The following is a 10,462-nucleotide window of genomic DNA, read 5'->3' as shown; positions in this document are numbered from 1 at the left end:
GTGGTCTCCAGGCCAGACCCTTTCCAAGGCTTTAAAGGGACCGCGTCCTGTCCCGAATGGATGCAATTAATTATCCCTGACCTGAGAGGAAATGAGATTCCTAATGAAAAGGCTTTGCGCTTGTTCAGTAAATGCTTGTCTATCAGGATAAAGAGCCAAGCTGAAAAAGATCAACCTGGTGGGCCATTTTCTCAGAAAGGACCCTCTTGCTTTCCCACCCTTAATATTTTGCTCTGTACACACCTATAATCCTTGAATTTTTAGGAGGCTAGGCATGGTGGTGCATGCCTGTAATCCCAGCGCTGGAGAGGCTGAGCCCTGAGGATCGCTGCGAGTTCGAGGGCAGCCTGGACTACAAAGTGAGTTCAAGTCTACTCTGAACTGTATATTGAAACCGTGTCTCAAGAAGACGAAAAAAAAAAAAGAAAAAAAAATATATATATAGTGATCCTCCAGTGTATGCTGACTGATACTGGAGGATCACAAGTTCAAGGCCATCCTGGGCAACTTTTAAATTTAGTGAGACCAAGTCTCAAAAATAAAATAAAATAAAATAAAATAGACCAGGGTGTAGCTCAGTGCAAAGACCTTGGGTTCCACCCCCCCCCAGTACCACAAAAAAATGAAAGAAAAGGGAGAGAGATAAAATAATGAAATTAACTTGTAAACAGAATGCACTCAGTAACCTCTGCTTCAACCTTGTAGCTTGATAGCTAGGCCTGTGTGGGAAGACTTCTTAGAGCTTTCTGTGATAACAAACAGCTGGCTGCAGCACACCACACCTGCCTTAGATTTGCTACCACTGGTAGAGTTTACACACACAAAAGCAGTTAGGAAAGTGCTTACATGAACAGTAAGGGAAGATGACCACAGTTTCCTTGGACACACCAGGCCCTGGAGCCATGGTGGGGTGCCCATTGCTCAGGACATCTGATTGGACAAGGCTCACATATTGCATTACTAGAGGATGCCTGGGCCCTGGCAGGCATGGATATGGTTCTGTTATCACAACCCTGGGGTCCTGTCCCAGGTGACAAAGAATGAAACCACAGACAAGGAAGTAAGGTTTCTGCTACCCAGCAGGGCTTATTGAGTAGGATATCCATAAGGGCTCTTTGTTTAGAGTTTGTCAGGTTTTTAGGAGTTCAAACCATTGTGTAAGGCTGGGGATATTGCTCAGTGGCACAGTGCCTGTCTGGCAAGCGCAAGTCCGAGTTTGATTCCCTGTACCCAAAAAAAAAAAAATTGTGTAAGCCATATAATCTCTGTCCTACAGAGACTACTTACTCTTTATGGCCTCATCTATGCAATGTTCCCATAGGTAACCTTCAACCAGTAGCCCAGCCTAATCATGCTCTGAGGAGGTCCCCAGAGTCTCAAGTGCTCACAGGTGGTGCCTTTCAGAGGCGACTGGATCTAAGATGTGTGAATATGAATGAACGGTGTGTAGTTATCTGAATTACTCCCCTAATTGGGTTAGTGTAATTCTGGGTGTGGCTGAATAGGTTTGTGAAATTTTTAATCTAATAAAATAAAGGAAGGCATGAAAATAAACACAGACACTGCTTGTTCCCTGTTTTATGACCTCACACACATCCACACTTATATAAAAAAAAATCATACAGAGCACACAAGTTAAACCAACTGTGCTTAAATTAACATGACATCTCTGCCCCCTCTCCCTCTCACCTCCGTCTCCCCAGTGCTGGAGACAGAACCCAGGCCTTCCCTTGCAACAAAAGCTTTCATTCAGGGTTTGTGTCTGAGAGAACTGGGCAGTATGCCCGCTGTAGATTTGAGTTTCAGTTCTCAGGACCTCTAGAGGTAAAGAAGAGCTGTTGAGGTACTGTATGCATTTTTAGAAGCAGAGAGACCTGTGATGCTTTGCATGCAAATTTAGCTGACTTAATTTTCTTGGGTGTGACATGCTGTGAAACTATCAGCAAATCCTTGATTCTAAGTGATGGCCATTAAATAAAAGTACATGTATCTCAAAATGACAAAAAAATGTCTTAAATTTAGATGAAAGAGAAAAGTTTTCAAAATGTTAAACAAAATAGGGCAGCCGTTATTTTCAAATAAAAAGCTGTAGGATGATTCATATACCTTTGTATGAGGTATATAAGGTGGAGCACAGATTCTTTCATAGAAAATTCCTAGAAGGTGTCCCTGGATGTGAAAAGATCACCACTCCTTACTCCAGATCTTGGTCTTGAAGAAGTGGAATATGCTGCTAAAACCACGGAGCATGCTAGAAATGTAGCTAGCACACAGGCTGAGGCATAAGTATTTACAGAGAGTTCAAGGCCAGCCTGGGAAATACAGGAAGAGCCTGTCTCAAAAAACAAAAACAAAATAACTAAATGTACAAAATTTGGAGAATCCATAGGTTGTCAGAAAGGTAGTTTTGGGAGTGAAAAAATGAGTGAGGAAACTTGGATGAGTGAAAGGACCAGAACTTGAGGAGACAATCAGGGAGGAAGCCCTGAGGGCTGGTGGGGCCAGCAAGGTTATTGGTTCCCTTGCTATGTCGAGCACTGCCTTCTAATACACACGTTTCCTAGAAGTTATCCAACTAGCAGTTTATGATTCTGAACTGTTACCCAGTGCGGTTCTCCGTTCTCGTTCCTGGTGCTTCCTGTTTCCGACCCTTCCCCTCCCCCTTCCTCTCATTTTGTCAGCCACATGCCTTCCACAAATAAGACAATAACAGAGAAAATGTCAGGTTCAATGTGCCTGGGGACTTTTAGACTATTAGGTTTCCAGGCATAAACTGACATTAAGGTGATTTGTGCTTAATCTAAACAAGTTCTTTCTGCCATCATCCTATCCATTGTAGATATTCTTGAGACTATGGAAAGGAAGAGCTTAACCATTTTTGTTGTTGCTATTGTAGTACCAGGAGTTGAACCCAGGAGACTTGCAAGTGCTGCACCACTGAGCCACACCCAGCCTATGGACGGAAAGAGAAAGAGGAAGCCTCAGGGTGTGACCGGCTACTTTTAGTTATGGAATCTTGACGAAATGAAGGGCTATGCAGGAGATCCACAAAGCACAGTTCCAGGTGTGTCTGTAAGGGTATTTCCAGGAACGATTGATTGGCATGTGGAATGGCAAATTGAAAGTGGGTGACACCATCCAGTGGGGTGGAGTCCTTGGTGGAACAGGATGAAGAAGCCGCAGTTAACGTTGTTTCCCTCTCTCACAGCTCTCCTACTGCTATGATGTCTGCAACTCTCCTCCGCTGCGTCCTTTCCATCATGATGCTCAGCCTCATCGCAGGAACAGGGAATCAACTGGTAATGACCTGGACCTTGTAAAACTGTAAACTGGATAATTGTCTCCTCCTTGAAATTGACATTTTCAGATATCTTGACAAAGCTGCAACACCCTAACATACCTAGTCTCCGAGAAGGAGCTCTGCTCCCTCTGCCAGAACAGCCCCTACAAAGGAAGAAACCTTTAATCCTCAGAGAATGAGAGGGTGTAGAGGAGAGAACCTCCCAGCCCATTAGTTCTTATGGGGGTTCTTTGACTGAATCTACAAACCCAGTTAACACAAGACCTGTGAGAAAAACATTAGTTTTATTCAATTTACGTGTACATGGGAATCTTCACAGATGAAGTAGAAATGACCAAAGTGTGATACTTTCCTACATTTTAGACAAAGCACAATAAACTTGTGAAGGAAAAACAGGACAAATGGATATCTGGGATAAGGTAGCTGTCTTGGCTACTTTTGCATTGCTGAGACAAAATACCTGAAACCGAAAGTTAAAAGTTGTTGTTGTTGTTGTTGTTGTTGTTCTTCTTCTTCTTCATCTTCTTCTTCTTGTTTGAGACAGGGCCTCACTATGAAGCCCAGGCTGGCCTCAAACTTGCAGCAATCCTCCTGCCTCAGCCTCCAAAGTGCTGGGATTACAGGCATGTGTCAATAGGAAATAACAGGGATATTGTTAGGAGATATGAGGTAGATAGATATAAAAGCAAATGGAAGAATAGAGTAGCTTCCAAAAGTTTATTTATTCTGGTTCATTGTAGCCCCAATTACTAGTCTTTGATGATCAAGGGTACCTGCAGATCTTGACATGTGAAATAATCTTTATGCTTGCTACATGTGGGGAAAGACAGGCCAAGTAGCCCTTCTGAATTTATAGTTCCTCAAATGATTTCAGTTTAAAGTCATCAACATACCAGTTAGGTTAATCATCTTCAGAAGTGGCATATCCTTAACTTTCTCAGAGATCCAAGAGCAAAGCAAACTAGTGCTTTGCTTTCAAAAGTGGTCTGCACTCTGCAGGCTGTGGGTAGTGACATCTGTGCTGTGCGTCACACAAACCTAACGCATGGACCAAGGTGGCCTCACTGAGTCCTAGAACATCAGGGTACCACAGATCTCAGGAGAATGGCTTCCTGTTTGCCCAAGAGTGACACAAATGTGTCACTGACAGCCAGTGCATCTGGGGAGGCCTTGCCACTGGGACAAGATCTGATCTTGGAGAGCGTGTAGAGAATAAGAGCATCTCAACAGTTAGCATGGAGAGGTAGGAAGGACAAGAACTAAGCATGATGAATTCTTAAGCTATGGGGAAAACAGACTAGATCCCACCATCTTGCTTAGTTCTCTTGCAAGTGTGAATCCCACCCAAACACTATCCAAAATTCAGAAGGGGAGAGAGAAGAGATGGGAGAAATCATGGGTTTGATTTGAAATTGGCTAAAATTAAGCTTCTGTCACTAGATGCAATGGAAATTGCTGAGCCCAAGCATAGAGAAATCAAGTCATATTTCTTGAGAGCCTGTGTTGGGAGCACGGGAGTCTTACCGGGAACAGAGGAGGAAGCAAAAAAGGGAGAAGAGTCTGGCTTAACTTCCATCCTAAAACAAGAAAGTGGATCACAGCATAGGATGACTAAGAGAACACAACTACTTCCAGAAACTTATGGGAGAACTTAACAAGAATGCATGATGTCCTGCAGCACTTAGAATGGTGGCATCAATCGTGACATATGGCTATAAAAGCCTTTGAATATCTATAGGAATTGGGAACATCTAAGATGGGGCCATCAGAGCCATTCATGCACAATGGAAAACAATGCAATGATTGTGAAGAGCTGGGGACTGAGTGGTACAGTGTGTGGAGGAGAGGGGAGGGACTTGGACTATTTGTGTCTCCACTAAAACTCATAAAATGAAATCCTCCCCTCCAATGGAGTGGTATTAGAAAGCGGACCTTTTGGGAGGTGGTTAGGTTAGGAAGATGGCATCTTCACAAATGGGATCAGTGTCCTTATAAAAAGAGACTGTAGAGGAAATAAGTCAGCGTCTCCCAAGAATCAGCCATGCTGGCTTCTGGGTTGGGGTACCAACCCAAAAAGCGAAGAGCCATCCTTCCCACCAAATGGCATCAGCCATGGGCATGCCAGGGAGAGAACAAGTCAGCATCTCCCAAAGAATCAAGTTCCACGCTGGAACTTGGGGTAAATAAAAAGGAAGAGACTGTAGCTGGATATAGTAGCCACATCTGTAATCCCAGCACTCTGTACGGCTCAGGCAGAAGGATTACAAGGTTGACTTCAACCTAGACCATTTAGTGACTAAGAGAGAGATTTTCTATAAATAAATAGTAGAAACGACTAGGTATGTAGCTCAGTACAGAGACCCTGTGTTTAGTCCTCAGTATCTCAGAAAAAAGAATAAAAAGAGCTTTCTTCCTCTCTGCTCTTCATCATAGAGCATTACAAGAAGATGTCCATCTGCAAGCCAGGAAGTTGCTTCACCATCCTTGCCAGATCTACAGATACCCTGCTCTTCCAGCCTGCAGATGTGTGAGACATATTTACTATTTGAGCCGTTTGTGGTATTTCTGTTAGCGTCACCAGAGCTATGACTGGCACCCACGAGGTGAGGCAGGAAGCACCTACCACTGCAGAGTGTCGTGCAGTGAAGCAGTGGTGAAGTGAGACTAATTTAAAGCAGAGGGGGACCCTTGCTTCACAGGCTGTGAAGAAGATGGAAAACATAATTTCCTTTCTCTCTGTCTTGCCCTACTAAGAGCCCTGAAGGGTGATGCCCAGAGACAGGGAAGGAAGGATCTAAAAAGAAATATATGTTCAGGGCCAGGGATGTAACTCAGTGGCACAGAGACTGCCTGGTGAGCATGAGGCCCAGTTTGATTCCTGGTACCAAAACATAAGGTAAAGAACTAAAGTTCATTTTGTGGATATAGGTCTGGTTCCATAGGGTGTAACAAAAGCAATCACAAACCAAGAAAACAAAACTGCTAAGCCAGTAGCTGAGGCAGGACTGGTCATTGGGAGACCAAGATGAACAATTTGAAAAGGGGGTGTGGGAGAGGAGAACGCTGTTATTCCCCAAAAGGCAGGATGGTGACCTGCCCACCAAAAATCTCTTCCACCAAACAAAACATTTCAGGCTCTTGTATTTTATCTACCCTCAGAAATTAATTTCATAGTGCAACATAAAAAAGTTTTATTTGTAATTCTAAAAGCCAGCCTGAACTGCATAGTGAAACCCTACCTCAAAAAGACAAAAAAAAAAAAAAACACAAAAAAACCCAGCCAGGTGTAGTGGCACACACCTGTAATCCCAGCACTCAGAAGGCTGAGGCAGGAGGATTCCTGCAAGTTTGAGGCCAGCCTGAGCTACAAAATGAGTTCAAGACCAGCTTGACACATATAGTGAAACCCTGCCTCAAAAAAACCAAAAATAAATTAATTAATTAATTTAATTAAATTTTAAACAACCCACACACAAAAATAAAATAAATAAAAGCTTACTACTCTCAAATAATTATAAATAAACATGAATTATATGTAAGGCCATATGCAATGAGCAACAGGAAAATATTTAATGAAGCTTTCAAAATACAAACTGCTTCCGGGCATAGTGGCAATCCCAGCACTCAGGAGGCTAAGGCAGGATTATTGTTGTGAGTTCAAGACCAGTCTGGGCTCCAAAGTGAGCTCAAAGCCAGCCTGAACTGCATAGCAAGACCCTGTCTCCAAAAAAAAAAAAAAAAAACAAACAAACAAAAAAAAAACTGCTGAGCATTTTTCCTCTAAGGTAACTTTTCTGAACTTGGCACTGCAACTATTCTTAAATCCAGTTTTCATTTGAAATGCCATGTCACCTATTATAGAAGAATTCACTTCATAATGGCAAGTATATGTATGTGCCATTTTTAGCACATGAATAGCATAACTCTTCTTATTAGCTATTCCCAGCTAGTAATGTACTATAAAGCAATGGGCTGAGGCAGGAGGATTGCTGTGAGTTCAAGGCCAGCCTATACTGCACAGTGAAAGCTTGTCTCAAAAAGACAAAATAACAATAATAAATAAAATAAAACAATGGAATTCATTTCTAGTTACTGCCTTAACTTATGAATGAAAGTGTTTTCTCCTGTAAGTCATGTTGGAGACTATATTATTATCACAATGATTCTGACATTGATCAAAGTTAACTTTCAAGACTCTTCTGTCTTGTTTTGTGGTTGTTGTTGTTTTGGCATTTGTTTGTTTGAGGCAGAGTCTCATCTTCCTATATATTCTAGGATGGCCTGGAATTCAAAATCATCCTCCTACCTCAACCTCCCAAGTGCTGGGATTATCTTTTTTGGGGGGGATTCTTTTTGAGACAGGGTCTCATTCTGCAGTTCAGGCTAGCCTTCAGCTTACTTCATAGCCCAGGCTGGTCTCGAACTATCAATGATCCTCCTGCCTCAGCCTCCCAAGTGCCAGGATTATAGGCATGAGCCACCGTGCATGGCTTTGAGATTATCTTTTATATGTCCCTAATGACAAAAAATCTTTGGCTTTTGAGGTCCATTTCTACTTACAAAAAGTGAGAAATCAAATTCAAAGATCTATGATCAGTATTACAAGTAATTAAGATAAAATAATATCCTTGGGCTGAGGATTTAGTATATGTGCTGCCGAAGCGAGCACTGGGCTGAGGATTTAGCTCAGCAGCATTTGGGCCTGCCTGGCAAGTGCGAGGTTGTGAGTTCACTCACTGATACAAAAAAATAAAAATAAAAAATACAATAATAACCTTCTATATATCCTTAATTGGCCCTAGTAGCAATTTGTTAAAAATCAAGTACAAATATGGGCTCAGTGTTTGCCCAAGGACATACCCTCCAAGGAGGCTGCTGTGGAAGCTAGCCCACTGATGTGTTCTACTACTTGAATAAACTTTTCTGGAATGCTCAATATTTAATATATATACTATATTGGTATGCCTGTGATAATCAATTAATTACATATAAAAATCCCCCCCAAGGAGACCACTCTCCCACTAGGCTGGCTGGTTGAGAGTCACCCACCAAGCAAGCTGCCTGCTACGAGCTATATCAGCCTATGATGGGAAGTAGTGATTTACCAGATGTTCCAGCACTGCTGTGGCCTCTGCTGCAACAAAGCCCCACCTACAGAGCTAGTTGGCCAGAGACCACAGGGTTGAGTAATGCCGCCATTCAATCCAAGTAGAATTCAGTTCAGCAAAACCTCCAGAACACTGGGGTGCAAGACAGGTACACAGGAGCCTCCACAACAGCCCATCAGAGAAGCTGACAGCCCAGCATCAGGTTTACGGCACCATCTGATTGCATTCTAAACTGTGTTTTCACACTCTTTTATCTTTAATAAGCACATTTCTTGTTTGAAAGCAGTCTGCTTATCACTTTCAGTTTCAAAAATTTATCTGGGATTCACAGACCAACAAAAGTGTGCCTCTGTTCTTAAAAAGGTCTGCTGTCCAGTAACACCTTACATGAACATCCTGGTCCCTCAGTGACTTCTGCCAAATTTTCAAAGACTAGGCATCAAGAATGAAATATCTTCCTTCTCCTTCTCCTTCTCCTTCTCCTTTTGTGTCTTCTTGAGACAGGATTTCACTATGGAATTCAGGGTGCCCTTGAACTCACTTTGTAGCCCAGGCTGGCCTCGAACTCACAGCAGTCCTCCTGCCTTAGCCTCCTGCTGGGATTATAGGTGTGTGCTACCATTCCCAGCCTGTTTCAGTTTTTCAAAAAAAAAAAAAAAGCTGAGGATGTAGCTTAGTGTCAAGTCCTTGGGTTCAATCCCTACCACCAAAAGAAAGAAAAAATAAATTGAATAAATAATCACGGTCTTGAATCGTTGTGCCAAGATTATAATAGACTTTATATCCCGAACGTAACAATGCTGCACTGAGAAACTTGTGCAGAAGAACATCTCAGTTAGACTGTGATATACACCACCAAACAAGGAGAGCGTGGAGCTACCAGAGGGATACAGCATGGCCAAGAAATCAGCAACATCATTTCTGTCTGGATTAGTTTTATGAAAAACATGAATTAATAATTTTCTTCACCATGTTTAAAAGAATAATTTGAGAAATAATTTCTTACCAATTTTTTTCATAATTGTTAAATAAATTCTCCACACTTCTCCTCTGTCTACTCTAGTGTTCTTGCTTCTTTTTAATATTTGCTCAAAATTTACCTTTAACGAAATTTCTAGAGATGCCCTATCATCTTAGAATCTGCTAAAAGAATTCTCAATGACTGATTTATTTGTTCTAAAAAATCTAGACCCTTTGGCTGGGAGTTTGGCTCAGTGACGTAAGTGCCCGCTTGGCAAACTAGAGGTTGTAAATTCGATCCCTGGAACCCCCCCCCCAAAAAATCTAGATCCTTTTCTCTTTTCAGGCTGGGCTTGAACTCACTATGTAACCCACCCTGACCTTGAACTCACAGCAATCCTCCTGCCTCAGCCTCCCAAGTGCTAGAGTTACAGGTATGCGCTACTACCCCTGGCTAGATCCTTTTTTATAATCAAATATTTTTTCTATGTACAATTCTTCTCTATGATAGTTTTCTAATGAAATTTGGCCATTTTAAATAATATATGCAGATTGACATTTCTTTAGGTGATTTATGCAACATTTATTAATTCTTCACTATTCTGACTAAAGACTCCTTTATAAAGCTGAATTAGGAGCTTTTCAGTAGTGCCCGTGTCACTCGTAAACTCTACTTACAGAGTAGAAACTTCTTCCTGTGAGCATACTATCCAAAAGTTTCTGCTAAATCATGCAGAACCCTACGTGCAGAAAGGATGGTAATCACTGTGGTTTGGAGAGAGAGATTGAACCAGTCAGTGTGACTCAACCATGTTTCTTCAGAATGGACTAGTAGAGTCTTGCTTTGTGAAAAAACACTTACAGAATGCTGATTCGAGTTTTCTTCTGACCCTCTGGGGCCAAGTCTATGGCCATTAATATTTCTGATCTGAAAAATCAAATGACAAACATGTTGAATGCCTGCTATATGTAAGTCACTGAAATGGGCCCTAGGAGCAACACAGTCTCAGTGGGAAGTGAAATCATCTGTAGCATACATACTGTATGCTGGACATATTACACAGGTAATCTCATTGAAAGTTCCCATCCATTC

General features: G+C 42.0%; 1 long non-coding RNA gene across 1 annotated transcript; it reads left to right on the top strand.

Moving 5' to 3' along the window:
* The first annotated feature begins 36 nt into the window (after nucleotides 1-36).
* On the top strand, nucleotides 37-9,456 carry LOC111756966 (uncharacterized). Its single transcript, XR_002791356.2, has 5 exons — nucleotides 37-178; nucleotides 265-359; nucleotides 2,897-3,064; nucleotides 3,209-3,299; nucleotides 5,735-9,456. It is a non-coding gene; the product is annotated as an uncharacterized LOC111756966 (long non-coding RNA).
* The last annotated feature ends 1,006 nt before the right edge of the window (nucleotides 9,457-10,462 follow it).

This window comes from Cavia porcellus, unplaced genomic scaffold, assembly GCF_034190915.1.
Source record: "Cavia porcellus strain 051 isolate PalLab524CR breed Dunkin Hartley unplaced genomic scaffold, mCavPor4.1 scaffold_11, whole genome shotgun sequence".
NCBI lineage: Eukaryota > Metazoa > Chordata > Mammalia > Rodentia > Caviidae > Cavia > Cavia porcellus.
This window is presented reverse-complemented; position numbering and strand designations above follow the sequence as displayed.